General features: G+C 36.5%; 1 non-coding gene across 1 annotated transcript; it reads left to right on the forward strand.

Annotated features, from left to right (window-relative positions):
• Nucleotides 1-2,111: 2,111 nt before the first annotated feature.
• Nucleotides 2,112-2,184, forward strand: TRNAC-GCA. The gene has a single exon. It is a non-coding gene; the product is annotated as a tRNA-Cys (tRNA).
• The last annotated feature ends 19,629 nt before the right edge of the window (nt 2,185-21,813 follow it).

The following is a 21,813-nucleotide window of genomic DNA, read 5'->3' on the forward strand; positions in this document are numbered from 1 at the left end:
TGCGTGTGTGTGTTTCAAGCAAAGTGCACGATACTTGACAAAGATTATAATCTTGTTCCATTAGAATAACTACTCTGCGAGATCAATACTGTTGTCAACCCAAATTTTTAATATTAGATGATGAATACCAAGGGATGTAGAAATAAAAATTAATACAGTTTGGGCTTTAGTTGTGGCACTCTGGTTGCAGAGTGTGTGGGCTCAGTAGCTGCAGCCCATGGGCTTATCACTCTGCAGCATGTGGGACCTTAGTTCTCTTGCATTGTAAGGCGGATGCTTAATCTCTGTACCACCAGAGAAGTCCCACAAATTATGTCTTATGAATGGTCGTTTGATGTGTTCTGCTTGAACACAGTGAGTCCTTCTACTACATCAGAACCAGTACTTCTAAGTTTTCACCGGGCAGGTACCATATCCATCTTTGGCTTCTGAGGAATGAATGGAATATGAAGAAATTATGTAGCAAAACACAAAGGATAGCCCTGTTTGCCTGGAGTAGTGTGAGGAAATAACCAAAGAGAAGTAAACAAATTAAGGGGGAAAATACTGAATACTTCCATTAACACATTTGCAGAAGTCCTTGGGGTCTGTCCTAGCCATCTAATTGCTAAATCAAAGAGCTTCATCTGTTTTTTCTAGGGTCCCCTTAAAGCATCACACCAAAAGTGTGCTTCAAAGCATTTAATATCAAGGAGCCAGTTCCCAAGTAGATTGAGGTAATGTCTTAGGAGTTTTAGGATCTACCCATTCCAGGGGAGTACCTTGTGAATATTGCACTTAGTGGATATTTATTTATTTCAGTTTTTGATGCTTAGGAATCAAGTGGTTAACAATTAGTTTCCAATCATTATACACATTCTCTCATACCCACTGAAGCATTTTTTGTATTAGAGAAAAATATAGCAAACTCGTCAGAACAATGGTTACAGTATTACTCTTTTTCCCATCACAGTACTGTGAAACTTACTTGAGAGGAATTAAAGAATGAGGATATGGTTGTTTTAATGTGATTTAAAAAGAGGGGTAAGTCATCATTATTGTTTATTTATCTGACAAATATTGGTGGGATCCTGTTTTATGTTAGGGCTTGGCTAAACTTGCTGGAGAAAGCAAAGATGTATAAAGACATAGGAGTCATTCCATCAGTACAATGTTAATTGCAAAATTCACTATGTGGAGGATAAATATCTTGAGTCATCTGTAATTTGTTATCCACTTCATTCTCTTCATTTGCAAAGACAATGATTCTGTTAGTAAATATGTAAACAGTGGCTATTAAAGCATAAATACATCCATTTCACTACCTCTTTCCTTTTGCTAATAAAATAAATCTTCTCTATTAATAAACTTCTATGCGCAAATGTAGTTTATAGTTGAATTGCACTTAGACATGAAAAACACGCCCCGAGTGTGCAGTGCTAAAAATGATATAGGTATCTAGAAGTCTAGAAGTGAGACACTAGAGAAATTGATCACAATCCTTCAGATCTAACTTCATGGTCTTCATGGTGGTGTTTATTAAAGAATTAAAAGCACATTTATTTTCAGGACTTTTGTTACAAAAATGATAGTTTTAGTATACCCTTAGAAATTATATCTGCAATTATATTACTTAATATTTTGTTCCAATACATTTTCTCTATGAGATGTTTCCACTCATTCAGATACTGACTATAAAAGCAATATGAAATGTGGAGTTTAAGTTATGATAAAAAAAATTTAAAACCTTATTGGCAAACAGGGAGAAGTGGCAGTTTTATATTTTCATTGCCTTCTCTAAATAACTGCCCGACCTTCTACTTCACGCTGGTAATGTAGGTAATGAATATAAATCCCTTATATATTTGTAAAGCACTTGGGTTTTTATTTGCAGTAGTAAGACAGGTGAGGTACCCTGGCCCAAGCAACTAAAATTGGAGGATAATTTTACTTTATTGAGGTGTAACGTGCATACATTGCAGCATGTAAAATGCACTAATCTTGGGCTAGATGAGTTTTTAATCCCTGTGTAATCACCACCCAGATCTAGATATGGAACATTTCCAGAGCGCCACAAAGTCCCTTCATAGCCCTCTCTAGTCAATAACCAGCCCCACAACCCCCAAAGGGTTTCCCTGGTGTCTCAGATGGTAAAGAATCTGCCTGCAATGCAGAAGACCCAGGTTCGATCCCTGGGTCAGGAAAAGCCCCTGGAGAAGGGAGTGGGAACCCCCTCTAGTATTCTTGCCTGGATAATTCAATCGACAGGTAAGCTTGGCTGGCTGCAGTCCAAGAAGCTGTAAAGAGTTGGACTGAGTGACTAATACCAATCTACCTAATCCTACTAACTACTAATGTGGCTTCTATTAACACTGATTCCTTTTGCCTGCTCTTGGATGTCATATAAGTAGAATTATGCAGTACATACTCTTTGTGTTCAGGGTTTGTTTTCCCCACTGAACAAAATGTAAAATTACTCTTTGTTGCTGTGTGTAATTGACTGTTGTGCATGGTTAATTCCTTTTCATTGTTAATGGTGTGTTTATATTGTATGTATACAACAGTGTATTTATCCATTCCTTTGGTGAAGGGTACTTGGGTTGTTTCCAGTTTTTGAAGTAGTGATCAAATACTTTAATAAAACCTTTAAAAAGGTATCAATAAACTGAAACAAAGTAAAGAATATTCAAAAGACCAAAATCTAAATAAAAGCAGAGACCAAAAGTTGACTTTAAACTTAAGGGTCTTTTACTAAACTTGGTGAACCTGAGATTCAAGTGTCCCAGCCTCTCAGATTAACAGGACAGAATAAGCCCCATCTAAGTAATTAGAACAAAGCAAAATCTAAAAGAAGCCTTCTTTATTAAGCTGTAGCCCTCCTATTGGGGTCAAGGTGAAATTGGCCTAACTCTGCAGGGGGCCGCAAAGAAAACTGCCCATTTTAAAATGAACTGCAAAGTATTGGAGAGAAAGAAATTCACGCTGACGTTTTATTTACCCAACTTAGACCCGTGTGAATTTGAAGCCCAGTTTTTACCTCCTGCTTGATCCTAAAATCCTCAAGTCTAAAACTTGATTTAAAATTGTCCTAGGCTATTGGTGCTATCCAGGTACTTTTATGAAACAAATTCGAATTTTCTAAGATGATTCACTTTCAACTAAAGCTTCAAAAGCTTTCATAAAGTTGAGGAAAGATCATGAAACAGGAAGGATCGCACTAGAACAAGAACCAGCAGAAACCTGTATTGCAATGACAAAATATAGATAATAAAAGAGAATGATAAATATGCTGAATGAAGTAAGAAACTGAAAATGAGTCAGTATAAGAGACCTCAGAAAGTTTAATTTTTGAGAAAAAAAAACAGAACCTAATAGAATTTTTGGTAATAGAAAATAATTAAAAAGAGGACCAAATATTTGAATTGAAATATATAAATTACATTTCATCAGAGTTCCAAAAGGAGAGGAGGTAAAGGATGATGAAAAAGACAATATTAGAGGAGATTATAGCAAATAATTTTTCAGACTAAACAAAAGACAATTGATTCTATAATGCCAAAAAAAGAAAGAAAAATATTTAATAGAGTCCACATCTGTTTATACATCATATTGAAAATTGCAGAATGCAAAGACAAAGAGAAGCACCTAATTCAGTTAGAGAGAAAAGACACATTTTCAATGAATGGCAATTGAACTAGCAGTTGATATATCTTGGAAGCAAAGAAGGAACCTAGAAGGAGTGTAATAATATCTTCAGAATGAATATTTAGAGAGTAGTTAGAATGGTATGTTCATCAAAAATGCCTTTTTTTTAGATATACTTGACTTGTAACATTAAATGAGTTTCACATGTACAACATAATGCTTTGATATTTGTGTATATTGTGGAATAGTCACCGTAACAAATCTAGTTTCCATCTATCAACATATGTAGTTGCAGTTCTTTTCTTGTGATGCAGTCTTTTCAAATCTACTCTCTTAAAAACTTTCAATAATGTAGGACTATTATTAATAGTAATCCCCATGCTATTCTTTACATTAACATGGATTATGTTTTGTACCTGGGAGTTCTTACTTTTAAATACTCTTCACCCACCCGTAATCTCTACCCTGCAACTTCTAGTAACCACGTATGCATTCCCTATATCCATGAGCTGCTTTGCTTTTGTCTCTGCTCATTATGCTTGTTTTGTTTTTGTTTTATATTCCATATATAAATGAGATGATCCCGTACTTTACTTTCTTAGCATAATGATCTGAAGGTCCATCCATGTCATTGCAAATGGCATAACTTCCTTCTTTCTTAGGGCTGAATAATATTCCATTGTATGCATATGCATGTATGAATATACATACATATATACACATTATATGTATATACACACACACGCGTATGTATATGTGTTTAGGTATACATACCATATCTTCTTTATCCATTCATCCATCAATGAACACTTAGGGTGTTTCCATGTCTCGGCTATGAACATGGGCTGATTCAGATAATGTCTTCAGCGTAGTGTTTTCACATCCTTCAGATACGTTGCCAGAAGTAGAATTGCTGGTCAAATGGTAGTTCTGTTTTAAGTTTTAAAAAGCCTTCATATTGTTTTCCATAGTGGTTGCATCAACTGACAAGCCCATCAACAGTGACCAAGGGCTTTATTTTCTCCACATCTTCAACACTGTTACATTTTGGTATACTAACAACAAACTATAGAGAAATTAAGAAAACCTTCCAATTCAGTTACATCAAGAATACCTAGGAAGAATATAACAAAGGAGGTAAAAAGACCTATACCTGGGAAAATAGAAGCCAGAGTGAAAGAAGTTGAAGACGAAACAAATGGAAAGATATGCCCTGCTCGTGTGGTGAAATAATGTTAAAATAACCATACTCCTCAAGGCAACCTACAGTGGAAATGTAATTCCTATTAAAATACTAGTGAGATTTTTTCCCAGAACTGGAACAAATAATTATGAAATCTGTATGGAAACATGAAAAATCCTGAATAGCCAAAGCAATTTTGAGAAAAAGGAGCAAACCTGAAGGCATGTAGCTCCCTGGTTTGGAATTATACTCAAAGCTACAGCAATCAGAACAGTATGGTACTAGCACAAAACAGATACATAAATCAATACAACAGAATAGAGATCCCAGAAATAAACCCACAGTTATCTGGTTAGTTAGTCTACAACAAAAGAGGTAAGAAATATACACTGGGAAAAAAGAAAACAGGCTGTTCAATAGATGGTGTTGGGAAAACAGAACAGCTATTATGCAAAAATGTCAAACTGGACTACTTTCTCATCATATATAAAAATAAACTGAAAATAGATTAAATATTTAAGTGTAAGACCTGAAACTGTAGAGTTGCTAAAAGTTGACATAGGCAGCTCTCTCTTTGACATTAGTCTTAGCAATATTTGGAGGGGGAGGGTATGTCTCATCTGGAAAGAAAAATAGAAGCAATAATAAAGTTTTGTGACTACATCAGACTAAAAAGCTTTTTAACAATGAGGAACACTATCAACAGAATGAAAGATGACCTGTTGCATGCAATGAAATATTTGGAAATCATGTATCTTATAAGGTGCTAATGTCCCACATATTAATATATAAATAATTTGTAAGACTCAATGGCAAAAACAAATTTTTAATCCAATTTAAAAATGGACAGAAGATCTGAAAAGACATTTTTTCCTCCAAGAATGAATACAAATGCCCAACAGATACCTGAGAAATGCTCAGTATCTCTACTCATTAGAGAAAAGCAAATCAAAACCACAGTGAGGTATCACTTCACGCCTGTCAGGATGGCTGTTGTAAAAAAGAAAAAAAAGAAAATCAGTGCTGGTGAGGATGTGGAACAAAGGGAAACCTTGTACTGTTGGTGGAAATGTAAACTGGTACAGCCACTGTAGAAAACAGTATGGAGACTCCTCAAAAAATTAAAAATAGGACTACCGTATGATCCAGGAAGCCCACTTTTGGTATTTTTCCAAAGAAACCAAAACACTAATTCAAAAAGATATGTCTTCATTGCAGCATTATTTACAATAGCCAGGATATAGAAATTTGTGACAATGTGGATGGACCTAGAGGGTATTATGCTAAGTGAAATGAGTCAGACAAATACAAGTACCATATGATTTCACTTATATGTGAAAACTGAAAAGCAAAATAAGTGAAACGAACAGACTCACAAAGAGGTGGTTGTTAGGAAGGGAGTAGAGAGATTCGAATAGATGAGGGGGATTAAGAGGTACAGACTTACATTTATAAAATAAATGAGTCATGGAGATGTAAAATACAGTGTAAGGAATATAGTCAATACTACTGCAATAACTGTGTGGTGACAGATTTTACCTAGACACACAGTGGTGATAATTTTGTAATGTATAAAATCGGATCACTGTCTTGTACACCCGAAATTAACATAATATTTTAAGTCAGCTATACTTCAATTAAGGAAAAACATATTTTAAACATAGATGAAACCAACATCTTTTGAAATGGATAAAAAGATGAGTTTGCTACCTGCAAACCTGTATTCAGGAGAATTCACAAAAATGTACTGTACTATAGAAATTGTGAGTAATGAATGATGTAAATAGCAAATAAATCTAAACAAAGCATTGATTGTATGCAATAAAATCTTATATAGTTAAAAAATAATAGCAAAATGAAGCAATAGTGTGTAAATTGAGAGAGAAAAAAATTGTTTAAATGTTCTAAGGACTTAGTGTTTGGGGGAAGGGGTAAAGATAATCATGACCTTAATGTTTAATGAACTAGTGTAGATGTTAAAATCTATAGAGTAACAGAATGAAAACTTTTAACTTGCAAACAAGTAGAAGGAAAAATTAAATCAGGAAAGAAAATTCAATATAAAAGAAGGCAAAGAAAACAAGAATTGAAAACAAAATGTAAGGCAAAGTAGAAAATGTAAAATAAGATCATAGAAAAAAATCCTCAAATATCAGCAATTTATAAATGGATTAAATGTTTTAGTTTAAAAACACAGATTGTCCAAGTGAATTAATAAAAAAAAAATTTGGTTGTATGGTGTTTATGCAAATGAAAAGTGTTAGTCACTCAGTTATTTCTGGCTCTTTGTGATCCCCATGGACTGTAGCCTGTCAGGCTCCTCTGTCCACTGGGGATTCTCCAGGTAAGAATACTGGAGTGGGTTGCCATGCCCTTCTCCAGGGGTTCTTCCCAACCCAGGGATATAACCCAGGTCTCCTGAATTGCAGGCAGGTTCTTCACCGTCTGAGCCACCAGAGAAGTCCAAGAATACTGGAGTGGGTAGCCTATCCCTTCTCCAGGGGATCTTACCAATCCAGGAATCAAACCAGGGTCTCCTGCATTGCAGGTAGATTCTTTACCAGCTGAGCTACCAGGGAAGCATGGTGTTTATAGGGGATTTCAAGTGGCTCATAGTAAAGAATCTGCCTGGAATGCGGAAGACACCAGGGATGCGCCTTCGATCCCTAGGTCAGGAAGATCACCTGGAGAAGAAAATGGCAACCCACTCCAGTTTTCTTGCCGGGAAAATCCCCTGGACAGAGGAGCCTGGTGGGCTACAGTCCATAGGGTTGTAGATTCAGACATGACTGAGCACGTGCACACATGTGTTTATAAGATGCAGATCTAAACTAATTAGAAACAAAAGTTATTAACTAAGAAAAGGAGAAAGATTTATTGAGAAAGCATAAAACTTAAAATGCTAAAATACCTATATCACTATAAAACAAATTGAACATTAAAACAAAAAATATCTGAAATTAAGACAGTGACTAGTATATGGAAGAAAATGGGTAATTACATAGGATGACATAACAATTCCAAATCTACCTTCAAATATATTAAAGCCAAAATTAATGGAATTATAACAAGAAAACCCAGAAGAGACCCACACAAGTAAAACCAACTGATTTTTCGAAGAGATGCGAAAGCAATTCAGTGGAGGAATGGTCTTTTTAACAGCTGGTACTGGAGCAAGCTGAGCGCTGAAAAATTGATGCTTTTGAACTATGGTGTTGGAGAAGACTCTTGAGAGTCCCTTGGACTGCAAGGAGATCCAACCAGTCCATCCTAAAGGAGATCAGTCCTAGGTGTTCATTGGAAGGACTGATGCTGAAACTGAAACTCCAGTACTTTGGCCACCTCATGCGAAGAGTTGACTCATTGGAAAGAGCCCTGATGCTGGGAGGGATTGGGGCAGGAGGAGGAAGGGACGACAGAGGATGAGATGGTTGGATGGCGTCACCAACTCGATGGACATGAGTTTGAGTAAACTCCAGGAGTTGGTGATGGACAGGGAGGCCTGGCGTGCTGAGATTCACGGGGTCGAAAAGAGTCGGACATGACTGAGCAACTGAACTGAACTGGAGCAGTTGTATATCTATAGGCAAACAAACAAAAACTCTCAATCTGAAACCCACACATTATTGCAAAATTAATTCAGAATGGATTACAGATCTTTATGTCAAACTAAACTATAATGTTACTAGAGGAAAACATGGAAAAAAATCTTTGAGACCTATAGTGCAGTGAGGAATTCTTAGCCATAGAAACAAAAATATCTTCCATAAAAGAAAGAAAAAAGTTTAAAAATTGTATTTCATCAAAATTTTAAAAATCTGACCTTCCAAAGACCATATTAAGAGGATGAAAAGATAAGGTACAGACTGGAAGAAACTACATATGGTCTATATATCTGACAAAGAACTCATGTCTAGAACATATAAAGAATTCTTGAGACTCAGCAGTAAAAATCAAACAATCCAATTAGAACATCAACAGATAACATGAAGAGATATTTCACCAAAGAGGTTATACAAATGGCAAATGAGCACATGAAACAAATGTTAAATGTCACTATATGTTAAAGGCCATGATTAGATTTAATTTGAACAGCTAAACTTAAAAATATTGACAATATAAAATTATGAGAATGATACTAAGAAATTGGATCTCTCATCCATTTTCTCATGGAATGCAAAATGAAACTATACTCTGGAAAATATTTTGACAGTTTCTTTGGAAACTATAGAAACTATATAGTTTCTTTAAAAACTATCATATAATCCAGTAATCACAATTCTGGGCATTTATCAGAAAGAAATGTATATTCATACAAAAAGATTCACACAAATACTCATAATAGCTCTAGTTGGAACAGTCAAAAACTGACAGCATGCTCCTCAATACTTGCATGGTTAAACAAAATGTAATAAATCCTCACCAAAAAATACTACTCAGCAGAAAAATAGCAGTGTTAATTCATTCAATTTGGTTGGACCTCAGAGACATTAAGCTGAATTTAAAAAGCTAATCTCTTAATGTTGTGTACTTTAAGATTCAAGCTGTACAACATTCTCAAAATGGAAAAAATTGTTTAGATTAGAAAACAGTTTACTGGTTGCCAGGGGTTAGGGTTGGCTTGTCTATAAAGGAATAGCAGGGGAAAGATCTTAGTAGTAATAAAAGTTTTTCTTTTTTCCAGATTTATTGAAATGATACATGACACTTAATAAGTTTAGTATGTACAGCATGAAAATCTGATTTACATGTATTATGAAATGATTGCCATAATAAATTTAGTTATCAACCAACATCTCATATAGATATAATTACAGAGATGTATTTTTCCTTGTGATAAGAATTCTTACAATTTACTCAAAATTTTTTTGTATGTGTCTTATACCAGTGTGACTGTAGTCATCATGTACATTATGTCCTTAGTACATATTTCTCTTATAAGTTTGTGCCTTTTGACGACCCCTTCTAATTACCCTTTCCCCCAATCCTGACTTTGACAACCACTGAATCTGATCTGTTTTTGTATGAGTCTGGTTTGTTTTTGTTTTAAATTTCACAAACAAGTGAGATCTTACGGAATTTGTCTTTCCCTGTCCAACTTCACTTAAAGTTCCCTTAGAATCCATCCATACTATCTCAACGCTGGTAAAAGACTCTGCCTGCAATGTGAGAGAGCTGGGTTCGATCCCTGGGTTGGGAAGATACCCTGGAGAAGGGAAAGGTTACCCACTCCAGTATTCTGGCCTGGAGAATTCCATGGACTATATAGTCCATGGGGTCGCAAAGAGTCAGACACGACTGAGTGACTTTCACTATCACAAGTAGCAAACTTTCGTCTTTTTATGAGTGAGTAGTTTTCCATTGTATGTATCTATTCATCCATTGATGGACACTTAGCTGTTTCCATGCCTTGGCTGTTCTAAATAATAAGGTCATGACTGTGAGTGTTTGGTTATCTTTTCAACATAGTATTTTTGTTTCTTTCAGGTATGTTATCAGAAATGGAACTACTGGATCTACATTTAATTTTTCAAGGACCCTTCATACTGTTTTCCATAGTAGCTGTGCCAATCTACAGTCCTACCAAGAATGCTCAAGAGTTACCTTTCCTCCACATCCTCAAGGTTTGTTATTTCTTGTCTTCTTGATAATGGCCAGTCTAATGGGCATGAGGTGGTATTTTGTTATGGTTTTGATTTGCATTTCCCTGATGAATAATGATGCTGAGCGTCCTCTTATTTACCTGTTGCCCATTTGTATATCTTCTTTCAAAGAATGTTTATTCCTCTGCCCATTTTTAAATTGGATATTTTGTTTCTTTGCTGTTGAGTTGTATGAGTTGTTTATGTATTTTTGATATTAGTCCCTTATCCTATATGTGATTTGCAAAATTTTCTCCCATTCCATAGGCTGCTTTCTCATTTTTGCTGATAATTTTTTTGCCGTGCAGAAGCTTTTTAGTTGGATATAATACAGCTAATGTATTTTATATTTCATTGCTTATATTTTGCTGTTATGTCCAAAAAATCATTACCAAGACCCATGTTAAGGATTTTTTTCCCTTAGCTTTTTTCTAGGAGTTTCATAGTTTCTGGTGTTACACTTAAGTTTTTAATCAATTTCAAGTTAATTTTTACGAGTGGCATAATATGGGGGCCTAGTTTCGTCCTTTAAGATGTAAATATCCAATTCTCCTGGTACATTTATTGAGGACATTTTTTCTCCATACAGTGTTCTTGGCTCCTTTGTCAAATATTAGTTGACCACATATGCTTGGGCTTATTTCTGGCTAATGATCTGTTCCACAGGTCTATGTGTCTGTTTTTATACCAGCACCACATTGTTTTGATTATTATTGCTGTATAGTAATATAGGTTGAAATCAGAAATTGTGATGACTCTGGTTTTGTTGTTTCTCAAGACTGTTTTGGTTGTTTGGGGTCTTTTGTGGTTTCATATAGATTTTAGGATGGTTTGTTGTATTGCTATAAAAAAGTGCCATCGATATCTTGATAAGGATCACATTGAATCTATAGGTGGCTTAATTAGTGAGGACATTTTAAAAATATTTCTAGCAATCCATGAACATGAGATTTTTGCATTTATTTGTTTATTCTTTGATTTCTTTAATCAATGTCTACTTTTCAGAGTAGATCTTGTCCAGTCCTTGATGAAATTTTCCCTATGCATTTTGTTGGTTTTGATCTATTGTAAGTGGGATAGTTTTCCGTATTTCTTTTTCAGACAATTTGTTGTTCTCATGAAGAGATGCTACCGATTTTTATATTTTGTGTACTGCAATTTTGTGTACTGCAACTTTACTGAATTCATTGGTTATATCTATCAGGTTTTTTGGAGTTTTTACCTATCTTCTATATATAAAATCCTCTCAGTTACAAATTAAGACAGTTTTACTTTCCAATTTGCTTATGCCTTTGTTTCTTTTTTCTTACCCGTTATGGCAAAACTTCCAGTACTATGGAAAATAGGAGGAGAGAGAGTGGGTACACTTTTGTTGTTTTTGATCATAGAGTAAAAGCTTTTCAGCTTTTTACCTGTGAGTATGTTAGCTGTGGCCTTGTCATATGTGACCTTTATTATGTTGAGTTATCCTCCTTCTGTACCTAATTTGTTAAGAGAATTTTTTTTATCATAAAGAAATTTGGAATTTTGTCAAATGCTTTTTCTGAATATATTGAGATAATCATAAGATTTTTTTCCTTAATTCTAATAATGTGATATATTACAGTGGCCCCCAACCTTTTTGGCACCAGATACAAATTTCATGGAAGACAGTTTTTCCAGGAACTGGGGTGGGAGGGTTCAGGATAATTCAAGCACATAGCATTTAGCATGCACTTTATTTCTAATCTAATGTCATCTCTGATCTGACAGGAGACAGGAGATACTGGTCCACAGCCCAGAGGTTGGGGACCCATGAATATCATATTTATTGATTTATATTTGTTAAACCATTCTTGCATTCTGGAGATCATGGTGAATGATCCTTTTACTGTGCTGCTAAAGTGAGTTTGCAGTATTTTATTGAGAATTTATGCATCTATATTCATTAGGGATGTTGGCCTGTAGTTCTTTGGGATAATGGCCTTTTCTGGCTTTGATATCATGGAAGTGTTTTAGCCTATATAGTGAATTTTGGAGTACTCCAACCTCTTACCTTGTGGCTCAGCTGGTAAAGAATCTGCCTGCAATGCAGGAGACCTGGGTTCTATCTCTGGGTTGGGAAGATCCCCTGGAGAAAAGAAAGGCTACCCACTCCAGTGTTCTGGCCTGGAGAATTCCATGGACTATATAGTCCGTGGGTCGCAAAGAGTCAGACACGACTGAGCAACCTTCATCATCATCATCCCACTTCTTCAATTTTTTGGAAGTTTGAAAAGGACTGGCATTACTGTTCTTTTTAAGAAATTAATTTTATCAGAGTGTAATTGCTTTATGATGTTGCATTAGTTTCTGCTGTACAAAGAAGTGAATCAGCAGTATGTACACATGTGTCCCCTCCCTCTTGGACCGCCTTCCCATCCCTCCAGGTCCTCACAGAGCACTGAGCTGAGCTCACTGCACTTTACAGCGGGGTCCCACTACCCATCCCACATACACGTGGTAGTATGTATATGTCAGTCCTTGTCTCCCAGTTGGTCTCACCCTCCTCTCCCCCACCTTTATCCACATGCCCATTATCTACACTTGCATCTCTATTCCTGCCCTGCAGATAAGTTCGTCTGTACCACTTTTCTAGATTCCAGATGTGTGAGTTAATATATGATGATTGTTTTTCACTGACTGACTTCAGTCTGTATGACAGACTCTAGGTCCATCCAATCCCCACAATTGTCTCAAGTCCCTTCCTTTTTATGGCTGAGTAATATTCCATTGTATACATGTATCACATCTTTATCCAATCTTCTGTTGATGGACAGCTAGGTTGCTTCTGTGTGCTGGCTATTGTAAATAGTGCTGCAATGAACATTGGTGTACATGTGTATTTTTCTGTTATGGTTTTCCCAGGGTATATTCCCCATAGTGAGATTTCTGGGTCATATGGCAAGTCTATTTTTATTTTTTAAAGGAGCCTCCATACTATTCTTCATAGTGCCTGTATCAATTTACATTCCCACCAGCAGTATAAGAAGCTTCCCTTTTCTCCACACCCTCTCCAGCACTTATTTGCAGATTTTTTGATGATGACCATTCTGACCAATGTAAGGTGATACTTCATTGTAGTTTTGATTTGCCTTTCTCTGATAAGTAGGGATGTTTAGCATATTTTCTTGTGCATGTTGGCCATCTGTATGTCTTGTTTGGAGAAATATCTATTTAGGTGTTTCACCCATTTTTTGACTGGGTGTTTTGTTGTTTTGATATTGAGTTGCATGAGTTGTTTGTATATTTTGGAGATCAATCACTTGTCAGTTGCTTTGTTTGCAAATATTTTCTTTAGTTCTGTGGGTTGTATTTTCATCTTGTTTATGGTTTCCTTCACTGTGCCGAAGCTTTTAAGTTTAATTAAGTCTCATCTGTCTATTTTTTTCTAGGAGGTGAGTAAAAAAAGTCGTTGCTATGATTCATGTCAAAGAATGTTTTTCCTGCTTTCCTGTCATAGTTTTATAGTGTCCAGTCTGACATTTAGGCCTTTAATCCATTTTGAGTTTATTTTTGTGTATGGTGTTAGGAATTGTTCTGTGTGTGTGTGTACTGAGTCAGTCAGTCATGTCTGACTCTTTGCAGCCCCATGGACTGTAGCCCACTAGGCTCCTCTGTCCATGGAATTTCACAGGCAAGAATACTAGAATGGATTGCCATTTTCTTTTCCAGAGGATCTTTCCGACCCAGAGATTGAACCCACATCTCTTCCATTTCTTGCACTGGCAGGCAGATTCTTTTACCACTAGTGCCACCTGGGAAGCCCAGGAAGTCTTCTAATTTCATTATTTTACATGAAGCTCTCTGGTTTTCCCAGAACCACTTATTGAAGGGATTGTCATTTCTCTGTTGTAGCTTCTTGCCTCCTTTGTCACAGATCAGGTGACCATAAGTGCATGTGTTTATCTCTGCTCTTTCTATCCTGTACCAAAACCAAATCTATGTTTCTGTTTTTCCTCCAGTATCATACTGTCTTGATGATGGTAGCTTTGTAGTATAGTCTGAAGTCAGGGCACCTGACTCCTCCAGCTCTGCTTTTCTGTCTCAAGACGGCTTTGGATAATCAGGATCTCTTGTGTTTTTATACAGATTGTAAAAATTTTGTTCTAATTCAATGAAAAATGCCATTGGTAGTTCAATAGGAATTTCATTGAATCTGTAGATAGCTTTAAATATTAAGTAAAATTCATCACTAAAATCACCTGGTCTTGGGCTTTTCTTTCTTGAGAGGTGTCTGATTATTGATTCCATCTTCTTACTAGTAACTAGTCTGTTTAGGTTTTGTATTTCTTCCTGTTTCAGTCTTGGTAGGTTGTATATTTCTAAGAATTTGTTTTTCCATTTCTTCTATTATCCAATTTGTTGGCACATAGAAGTTCATGGTATCTTATTACCCTTTGTATTTCTGTGATATTAGTTGTAATTTCTCCTTTTTTATTTATTATTTTGTTGGTTTGAGTCCTCTCCTTCTTGGTTAGTAAGGCTGAAAATTTGTTAGTTTTTCTTTTGTTACACTAACTTTGGTCTCCGTTTGTTCTTTTTCTAGTTTCTTAAGGCAGAGAGTTAAGTTGTGCTAAGATAGTTTTGTAACTTGATTGCAGTGGAATCAATGTTACAGGAATCTATACATGTGATTGTACACCATAGGTCTTTATGCACATCTTGCACCACAGTCTGTTTTCTGGTTCTGATAATATTCTATAGTTATGAAAATGTAACCATCGAGGAAACTGGGTCAAGTATAGGTGGGATCTCTCTATTCTATTTTTGCAACTTCCTGTGAACCTATAATTATTTTAAAATAAAAAGTTAAAATATAGACTAGGCAAATCCACCATCATAGTGGAAAGCTTTTTCTCATTTCTATTAATAACTGCTAGAACAAGAAAACCAAAAAGAAGAAAAAAGATACATAAGATTTGAACAACTCAGTTAAAACCCTTGTTTTATGGAAATATAAATGGTGGACACAGAACTAAAGTAACAGTGTATATATATATATTCTTTTAAAACACACTTAAATCATTAACATATTATACACTCACACATGTAAATGGCAATATAAACAAAATATCAACCAAAAAAATGAAACTTGGAAAAATATGTAGTTTTGGAAATTAAGAATCAGTCTTTAGGTAATTAATAAGCTAAATAAGAAATCATAATGGAAATCAGAAAAAATTTCACTGCATGTTAATAGCATAGAAAAAATGATGTCATGTTAGTCTGTGCTTAGAGATAAATCTTTAGCTTTATGTACTGTAGAAAATAAAAAGACCTAAATATAAATATATTAAGTATCCATGCAAATGTTACCAAATAAGATATTGCATAAAACTAGTAAAAGTAAAAATAAAAAGTAACAGAATTTAGAGCATGGAAATGGTATACAAAGTGATAAAATTCTCAACAAAGCCAAAATTTGGTTCTTTACAACGACAATTGAAATTAACAAATTTCTGTTTCAAAATCAGAAAAGAGAGTAGGGAGGTGTATTTAAATGCTATGGGTACTGAAAGAAAAGCACAACTACAGATCCTGCAGACATTAAAAATAATAAGAAATAATTTGAACCATGTATGCCAACCAATTTGAAACTTGAATAAAATAAATACCTAGACAAATAGAAATAAGAGAAATTGCCTGAATAAATGGGAAAATTTTAATGACAGATGACTGAATTCAAGGATGGACATATGGTTATAAGAATATTCTACAGCCTTTTCTACTAACTTGAGCAGAATAATAGCAGTTAGGCTATGATGGCTTGTAATTTTGGATGTTTGCCAATTGTCAAATCAGTCACCAGAACAATGGAATAATGCAGTCACACAAATAAGCCTCGTATCGGTCCCTGGAACCAGACTGTAGCAGTCAGTTGAAGGAGTTACAACTACTATCACCATTATCAGTAGGTAAGCCATTTCTCAAACATTCCAAGAAGGGGTGAGGAAGTTTGTTGTAATCATCCAAAGACTTATAGATCACCCCCACTCACATTCATATTCCTGTGTTAAAACTATAAGATACAACTGAAAGTTAATAATAGATGTATGTGAGAGCTCCCCAAAAGTAAAACGAAAACACTCAAAGTTTCCCATACACATCAGGGTAGAAGTGGTTGTCAGTTGGATGTTTGATTACAGTGCAGTGAAAAATGTTGTTGTTATTTAGTTGCTAAATCGTGTCTGACTCTTTGCAACTCCATGAACTGTATAGCCCACCAGGCTTTCTGTCCATGGGCTTTCCCAGGCAAGATACTGGAGTGGGTTGCCATTTCTTCCTCCAGGTGATCTTCCCGACCTACGGATCGAAACCATATCTTCTGCTTGGCAGGTAGATTCTTTACCATTAAGCCACTTGTGAAGACCTGCAATCAAAAATAGTGTGATTTTGAAACTTTAATATTAGGCTGTAAAGATTTTTCAAGAAACAGTCTATAGTATAGTGAAATAAATGGAGCTTAATGAATACCAAACTCTGCTGTTCTATTCTTCACATAAAATCAATTTATTTATAGACCAGTTTGCTGTTTCAAAAATATCTATACCTGGAAAAAGGAAGAAAAATGCAGAAATACTTAAGGAAATCTGAGACACCATCCATTTTAGAGACCCAGATCTTTGGGTTAAAAATCCACAGTGTTGTAACATTTTAATTCATTAGTTATTTGTTTCTCAGTTCAATCAGTCAGTCAGTTCAGTCTCTCAGTTGTGTCCGACTCTTTGTGACACCATGAACTGCAGCACGCCAGGCCTCCCTGTCCATCACCAACTCCTGGAGTTTACTCAAACCCATGTGCATCGAGTTGGTGATGCCATCCAGCCATCTCATCCTCTGTCATCCCCTTCTCCTCCTGCCCCCAATCCCTCCCAGCATCAGGGTCTTTTCCAATGAGTCAGCTCTTCGCATGAGGTGGCCAAAGTACTGGAGTTTCAGCTTCAGCATCAGTCCTTCCAATGAACACCCAGGACTGATCTCCTTTAGGATGGACTGGTTGGATCTCCTTGCAGTCCAAGGGACTCTCAAGAGTCTTCTCGAACACCATAGTTCAAAAGCATCAATTTTTCGGCGCTCAGACTTCTTCACAGTCCAACTCTCACATCCATACATGACCACTGGAAAAACCTCAGCCTTGACCAGATGGACCTTTGTTGGCAAAGTAATGTCTCTGCTTTTTAATATGCTGTTTAGGTTGGTCATAGATTTTCTTCCAAGGAGTAAGCGTCTTTTAATTTCATGGCTGCAGTCACCATCTGCAGTGATTTTGGAGCCCCAAAAAATAAAGTCTGACACTGTTTCCACTGTCTCCCCATCTATTTCCCATGAAGTGATGGGACCAGATGCCATGATCTTAGTTTTCTGAATGTTGAGCTTTAAGCCAACTTTTTCACTCTCCTCTTTCACTTTCACCAAGAGGCTTTTTAGTTCCTCTTCACTTTCTGCCATAAGGGTGGTGTCATCTGCATATCTGAGGTTATTGATATTTCTCCTGGCAATCTTGATTCCAGTTTGTGCTTCCTCCAGCCTAACATTTCTCATGATGTGCTCTGCATATAAGTTAAATAAGCAAGGTGACAATATACAACCTTGATGCACTCCTTTTCCTATTTGGAACCAGTCTGTTGTTCCATGTCCAATTCTAATACTGCTTCCTGACCTGCATACAGGTTTCTCAAGAGGCAGGTCAGGTGGTCTGCCCATCCCTTTCAGAATTTTATTGTGACCCACACAGTCAAAGGCTTTGGCATAGTCAATAAAGCAGAAATAGATGTTTTTCTGGAACTCTTTTGCTTTTTCCATGATCCAGCAGATGTTGGTAATTTGATCTCTGGTTCCTCTGCCTTTTCGAAAACCAGCTTGAAGATCTGGAAGTTCACAGTTCACGTTTTGCTGAAACCTGGCTTGGAGAACTTTGAGCATTACTTTACTAGCGTGTAAGATGAGTGCAATTGTGTGGTAGTTCGAGCATTCTTTGGGATTGCCTTTCTTAGGGATTGGAATGAAAACTGACTTTTTCCAGTCCTGTGGCCACTGCTGAGCTTTCCAAATTTGCTGGCATACTGAGTGCAGCACTTTCACAGCATCATCTTTCGGGATTTGAAATAGCTCAACTGGAATTCCATCACATCCACTAGCTTTGTTCATAGTGATGCTTTTTAAGGCCTACATGACTTCACATTCCAGGATGTCTGGCTCTAGGTGAGTGATCATACCATTGTGATTATCTGGGTCATGAAGATCTTTTTTGTACAGTTCTTCTGTGTATTCTTGCCACCTCTTCTTAATATCTTCTGCTTCTGTTAGGTCCATACCATTTCTGTCCTTTATCGAACCCATCTTTGCATGAAATGTTCCCTTGGTATCTCTAATTTTCTTGAAGAGATCTCTAGTCTTTCCCATTCTGCTGTTTTCCTCTACTTCTTTGCATTGATCTCTGAGGAAGGCTTTCTTATCTCTCCTTGCTATTCTTTGGAACTCTGCATTCAAATGGGAATATGTTTCCTTTTCTCCTTTGCTTTTCACTTCTGTTCTTTGCACAGCTATTTGTAAGGCCTCCTCAGACAATCATTTTGCCTTTTTGCATTTCTTTTCCATGGGGATGGTCTTGATCCCTGTCTCCTGTACAATGTCATGAACCTCTGTCGATAGTTCAATAGGCACTCTGTCTATCAGATCTAGTCCCTTAAATCTATTTCTCACTTCCACTGTATAGTCATAAGGGATTTGATTTAGGTCATACCTGAATGGTCTAGTGGTTTTCCCTCCTTTTTCAGATTAAGTCTGAATTTGGCAATAAGGAGTTCATGATGAGCACACAGCCAGCTCCTGGTCTTTTTTTTACTGACTGTATAGAGCTTCTCCATCTTTGGCTGCAAAGAATATAATCAATCTGATTTCGGTGTTGACCATCCGGTGATGTTCATGTGTAGAGTCTTCCCTTATGTTGTTGGAAGAGGGTGTTTGCTATGACCAGTGTGTTCTCTTGGCAAAACTCTACTAGCCTTTGCCCTGCTTCATTCCGTACTCCAAGGCCAAATTTGCCTGTTACTCCAGGTGTTTCTTGACTTCCTACTTTTGCATTCCCGTCCCCAGCTGCTGCTGCTAAGTCGCTTCAGTTGTGTCCGACTCTGTGCGACCCCATAGACGGCAGCCCACCTGGCTCCCCTGTCCCTGGGATTCTCCAGGCAAGAACACTGGAGTGGGTTGCCATTTCCTTCTCAAATGCATGAAAGTGAAAAGGGAAAGTGAAGTCGTTCAGTCGTGTCCGACTCCTAGCGACCCCATGGACTGCAGCCTACTAGGCTCCTCTGTCCCTGGGATTTTCCAGGCAAGAGTACTGGAGTGGGGTGCCGTTGCTTTCTCCATTCCAGTCCCCTAGTCCTCATCAAATCTTTTACCTTTTTCCAGTGTCTTGAAACTCTTGCCGATAGTCGAACAGAAGCTGCTGCACCATAAGCAGTCACAATGAAGAATCAAATACCATTAACAAAAATCAGTTCATGCCTAGGAGATTCATGGAGCACAAAATACATGCTCATTTCTTGGCTGTTCATTTTTCTGGGTACCACACTGATTTTCATGGCAGTATCTTTAATTTATAATTTATTTATCATTGGTCTTGAAACGCTAAGAAACTTGGAATTCCAGCACCTTGGCTCTATTTCAGGTAAAACAATGGTGTGGCAAGGTATTTCCCAAGTGAGTTTGCAAACTATTATTTTTCCTCGTATTCTGAGCTCCTTGAACCATACAACAGCATGGCTATTCAATTTCCTTAATGTTTGTGCATAGAGAAATATTTTTGCATGTTGTCAAAAAAAAAAAAAACACAACCCTGAACTAGGAAATACTGAATATATTACTTTAACAAATAAATGTTGAATATCTGTCTTGTACAATGCATTTTGCTAGATGCGTGGCGGAAATTATTTTTCCAACAAGTAGAATAATGTAGGTGGCAACACCCAGTGAATATTAAAAGGGAAAATTTCCAAATTATTTCATTTCTCTTAAGCAAGTTTACATTCATTTACTCATTTATGTATTCATGTGTGACAAACATGTACAGAACCTTTTTTTTTTTTAAAGCAGGATCCCATAGAAGGACTTAATCTTGCTTTATCTTGATTTCCTTAACTGTAAAATGGTGATGATAATATCTCACTGCGTGGTTGCCAAGATTAAATGAGTTAAAGTGTCTGAAGCATTGAGAACAGAGTCTGGCACATGGAAAGTCTATGAATATATTGACCATTGTTTTAACCCAGCACCTCTAAGAAGCGTTACCTGAGTCAAGCTATTAAGTGGCCCCATTCAGATGTTGATATTTCATTTGTGAACTGTAAAGCCAGGACAGTGAGGGTGAGGTTGAAAAAAGAACCTTGGTAAGCAAAGAAAATGATGTGAAATGCCAGGGACCACTTCACTACAGGTTGCTAAGAGATCAGCAGGACAGTCAAATATGTTTGCTTGCCCCATGCACTTTCTTCAGGACATCATCCATGGTAGATAGAAAGGAAGGGAAATTAATCTGCTTGGTTCCTTCCACCTCCTCCATTCCTCACATATTTGCAAAGTGTCTTCCTCTGAGGTCTCTCAGGAAACTAGATCCCATACCCAGTATTTTGTATTTTGTCCCAGTCTTTTTCTCTTACATTCTGGTTGTTATTAATCAAGCCATACAATGGGAAGCAAAAGCAATATCAAGGTTGCCTTTGACTCAAACCTCTTTTTCAAAGCTCTCAGCCTAGTGTAGTTGACAGAAGCAAGTCTTTATAATTAGAGGAGCAGTTTTGGTCTTGGATCTTCTACTTGCTCGATGTGCAAGTTATTTAAATGCTCTGTGCCTTAGTTCCTTTCATAAATCTCTAAAATAGAAAAATTAATATACACCTTATAGAACTGTTACAAAGGATGAATGGGAAGTAAAGTAATGAGAGCTATGATTGTCACATTAACGTTTCAATAACTGTTTACTACGACCATAATTATCACTGCATACAAATGAGGCGCTCAGGAATATCCAATCACACCATTAACTGTGAATCATACTAGAAGGAATATACCATAGGAAAAGTAGAATTGAGCAATAACCATGATAAATTAGATCAACATAGAAAGCTGAATAAATAATTCAGAACCCAAACTATATATTTCTCTCACTTGACTAAATTATTCAGAAAATTCTCACTCCCTCCCACTTTAATTTGCCTTTGCAGGTACCACCATAAAGTCACTTATCTATACTCTCATTTGATTCTTTGACAGTCATGTTTAAAAGTGTGTTATCAAACTCTAAGTGCATTTGTATCAGATGTTGTAAGTTCCTATTTTATTCTG

Source organism: Cervus elaphus, chromosome 24 (genome assembly GCF_910594005.1).
Source record: "Cervus elaphus chromosome 24, mCerEla1.1, whole genome shotgun sequence".
In the NCBI taxonomy this organism is placed as follows: Eukaryota; Metazoa; Chordata; class Mammalia; order Artiodactyla; family Cervidae; genus Cervus; species Cervus elaphus.